Genomic DNA, 4635 nt, shown 5'->3' with positions numbered 1-4635 from the left:
CTGAGGAGTCCAAAGCATTGATTTTCCTGTTAGAAGAACCATTAGTGAGAGTGAATATACAGGGAAAAGAGGTTTGGTGTCTGCCTCTGCCCTCCAAAGTTAATTTTCCTCTACAGAGGACAGAAAAAGAATTCAATATCCATAGCGTAGAAGTCCCTTTGTGCTTTTTAAAACTCACAAATATTTCTTCTAGTGCAACTCCACCATGACTGATGCTGGGGGCAAGGTCTTTATTCAGGTGACTTTCAGTCCTGGTGGGGAACCTTTTCCACCTGGCATGCTTTTCTCGCTGGGGGCTGCTGTGGGAATGCCAGTGGGGGTTGTTATTCCATAATATTCCACTGGTCCCTGACCAGCTTGGACGCTGGAGGCTGGGAGGGCTGTGGCTCCCACCATCGTGCTGATCCCTCCATCAAGCCCGTAGCCTTCAAGCAGCACCGGGGGCTGCCCTGGGGACACAGGCACAACCCCAGGATTTGTGTCAGGCAAGAGGAAAAAAACCACTTCAGTTACTGTCTCCCAAGAAATGCCACGGGAGCAGGGAGCAGAGGGAGTGCTGAGGTCTGCACAGAGGGTACTGCTCACCTCATGCCCCTGCAGACCCCATCCCCAGGTGGGGTAGTGCTGGCAGTAGCACCCTGCATCCAGGGGGTCACATCCTGCTGCTGCCCCGAGCCCCCACCCAGGTCCACCACAAGCTACTTGTTTCCCAGCAGCGTTGGCAGGAATTAAGAGCAAGTTATTAGTAGTATATGTAAAATCTAATTCTCAGTTCCCGTTCAGGAAACAAAAGACACAATATATTGCTTTTAGCTTTGAGAGTAGCAGACAGCGCTGTCTCCCAGCACCATTATCCATTGCTTAATTGGTTACCCAGGCCCAAGAAAGCTCATTAACTGCCTTCAGATAAGCTCTGAGAACAGGACTCACACCCAGGTGTGCCCAGGGGATGCTGGCATTTTTGAGCCTGCATCTTAACAGAGCATTTGCAACGACTTCCAGGGGCGAGGAGGCATCTCCACCCACCCCAGGTGAGAACCTCCATTGAGACTCTTTGAGCATTAGAAAAGAAACCTGCCCCGGTGCAGGATGCCCTCCCGGGTGCTCTCCAGCGCCGCGGTGGCTGTACCAGGATAAAAGATTTTGAAGCCTCCAGCATCCTCGTGGTTGGATCACGGAGAGCTTTTAAAGACAGCATCACACACCCAGCCACTGCAGATACAGGCTCATTTCCACATGCTTCTGTCGTTCACACCTTTGAGTGCCTGTTCCTCTCTACCTCCCATTTGGCAAATAAACACTTTCCTTTACTTGTCCAAATACAACTGAATAAAGTCAAGATGATCCTTTCTACAGGGAGGCTGGTCCTTAAAAAGCAGGTTATAAGGATATTTTAGTTATTTAGGATATTTTAGCAGCTCCCCAGAGTGGTGTTCCAGGGCATGGGAAGACTCTCCTCAGCAGCACCAGGCAGTGATGACTGGCAGGGCAGAAGTCTGAGAGGAGAAATGCCTTCCCGTTACAGGCTTTAATTTATCTGATTATAAAGATGGCGTGTGACAAGTACAGTAGCTGCCAGGTACCTGCAGGCACTCTATGGAGGAGAATGACACCGGGTGATGCTGATGTGATTAGACACGTGACAAGAGACCTCTCATGTAAATGCTGGTCTTGCAAATAACATCTATGTGCAGTAGGTGTTTCCAGATGTTGTTTGCAGGAGAAAATAACTCTGGCCAAGGTGAGAAATGCAGACACCAAATACATTATTGAGAGACAGAGCTGCTCCATGTGTGCTCTGTAGCAATTAGCGATTGTCCTCTGTGTACAGAGGAAACCATGGTAAATCAACATCCACTTTCCACCGCCACGTAATGAGCTGTGGTTACCGGGTTACCACACAGCCAAGCCTGAGCCCCCTGGCTGTACAGCTCACGTCTCTCAGAGAGAAAGGCAAATGGAGTTGGAAACTAGGTACTGGATCTGATTCGTGTCTGGTGATGGCAGGAGAAATGGAGACCGTGGAGAACAGTGCAAGGTGTGTGGCTGTCATTGGTCAGAAAAGCTGTCTGGCTTGGGGTGAGGTACCAGGGAGCACAAGTGACACCGGGCATCCCAAGGCAGCCTGTGGTAGAGGCTTCTCCTGTTGATTCCCACTTGAACAGAAAACTGAACAAGACAAGCCAGTATAAGACTCAAGGTTAATAGAATCGCTTCCAGCCACCAGAGGTGGCAAGAAGGACTCCAGAGATGGAGGCAGGGACACCCAAGAAGGTTTCCTGCACACAACAGTATTTCATCTCAAATGCCTGCAACGGGACGTGCAACAAAGTGTGATCATCATCCACAAAATGCATTTCAATCCCCCATTTCAAAAAGCAAAGCAAAGATTAGCCAAGGTCAAAGCATATCCACCACATTCCCAAAATACCAACCACTTTCTTGCTCCCAGTGTCCTCTTCTGCGAGTTTCCTCCAGCAGAGACAAGGACAAAGCAGTTGATGAAATGACCGCTGTCCTGGCACAGAAAATGCAGAGGCAGCAAATAAATCCAGTCCTAAGGAAGGTGCTAAAGCTTCGTAACTAAAACCTTAATAGCAGGTTTGTATTTGTGTTGAAATACAGGCGAGGGGCTGTTTGTGCCGTACTTCCCACACAGCAAGTGTATGAGCCAGCTGGGTCCAGGATCTCAGTATTCACAACTTCATAAAACACGTCGGGACCCATCCTGTGATGTAGGAGCCACCTGGCACCACGCAGAGCAGGGCAGCCTGAGCCACCCGGTGTTGGCAACGATCCCTGCTCCACACTGGTCCCCTTCCCCTCCTGAGCACTCCCAGGAGGCGCTTGGGAGAGCACAAACCAACCTGTGCTGAGACCTTTATGGACAGAGTGACACCAGGGAACGGGGACAGGCAACTGTGGTCCTGGCGTGTCCCCAGGTGCAGATGAAGCCTTCACGCCATCAAGCTGCAGCTGGGACTATGGACCCTCACCCCTCTGCAACCTTCCCCTTCCTGTCCTGCCCTTAGAGAATCATGGAATCGTAGAATGGTCAGAGTTGGAAGGGACCTTAAAGATCACCTAATTCCAACCCCCCTGCCATGGGCAGGGACACCTCCCACCAGACCAGGTTGCTCAAAGCCCCATCCAGCCTGGCCTTGAACACCTCCTGGGACGTGGCAGCCACAACGTCTCTGGGCAACCTGTTCCAGTGTCTCACCACCCTCACAGTAAAGAATTTCTTCCTTATGTCTATCTAAATCTCCCCTCTTTCTGTTTAAAACCATTACCCCTGGTCCTATCACTGCATTCCCTGATAAAGAGCCCCTCCCCAAATCCCACCTCCTGGCCTGGAAGAACCCATAAAGTCAATCCCACACCAACACTATGGCCACAAGCAGCCAGCACTTAGAAGTTGGTACCTCTACATACAATTCTGGGAAGACGGCGTGGAGATGCTGTTGCCCAAGGAGAGTGAATCTGCATCTGAAGGAAACCAGCTGCACCACAGAAACCTGAAAAAGCAGTAGTTGCCTAAGAGTGACCCACAGGTAAACAAGGTGCTAAACTGAAGAAAACGCAAGTGTTCCCATAAAAAACCAAATTCCCCACTGTAACAGCATGGGTGGAACCCTTTAAAATCGTGTATGAGAACACAACACACCCCGCTACGCCGCCTGGTGCTTCTCCAGAATGGCTCACTCCCAATGTCCCAATGCCTTGACACGAACAAGCGTTTCAGCGTCTGAGCCGTGGGTCTGCTGTTTGTGCCTGGCCGGCCTGGTGACCCCTGCACAGAGACCAGCTCTAAAACCTGGCTGTGATACCAGGAGATCCTTCTTCCATGGCTCTCCTCTCCCTCTTTGCCTTTGGAAACCGCTACCGGCCAAGGCCCAAAGCTTCACTCTGCAATTTCTCTTGACTCTGCCCGAAGCGTCACTCCTGCTCTGCCGTACAGCACTTGGTGCAAAAGCTCATTTCATGCAGAATTGTGTGGTCTTTTGCTTTAGTCTTTCACTAACAGTTTCCAACATCCAGTTCACCTGTTTGACTGCCACTGTGGACCGAGCAGGAGCTTGATGAGGACCAGTCATGGGCATTCCAGGGCCCTGACAGCCCAGTTCCATCAAGATTATTTTTCCCATTTAGTTACTTTGCTTATATTAACAGTGGATTTCAGTTACTATTTAAAATACCCCGTCAGCTTTTATTTTCAGTACCTTCAATAACTTTATCTCAGCAAACTGTCATGCTGCTGTTCACCGTGCACAGCACCGGAGCTTGCACAGCTCTCTGGAGCTCCGCAGGGAATGATTTAGGAACTGCTGACACCATTTTCCATGTAGTAATGATGTCAGGCTGAGCAAGCCAGAATTTCAGGATGCATAATTTATCAACTGCTTCTATTGATTCTGGATGGAATGGATTTTGGTTTTGTCCAGAAAACACAAGCTGGTTCCGGAGAGCGATATGTGCAAGCACTGTGAGCCAACCTTCAGCTACCACCCTACGACACACACCAACCCGTGGGCAGCAACAGTACTACAGCAAACGCCAACACGTAGGTTTTTAGGAGATGTGAGCAGCCTTTGGAGTAGCACAGGGCATGGCTCCCACATGGGGAACCAGCAG

Source organism: Calidris pugnax, unplaced genomic scaffold (genome assembly GCF_001431845.1).
Source record: "Calidris pugnax isolate Ruff unplaced genomic scaffold, ASM143184v1 scaffold41, whole genome shotgun sequence".
Classification (NCBI taxonomy): Eukaryota; Metazoa; Chordata; class Aves; order Charadriiformes; family Scolopacidae; genus Calidris; species Calidris pugnax.
The sequence above is the reverse complement of the archived record's forward strand: the minus strand, read 5'-3'. Positions refer to the sequence as shown.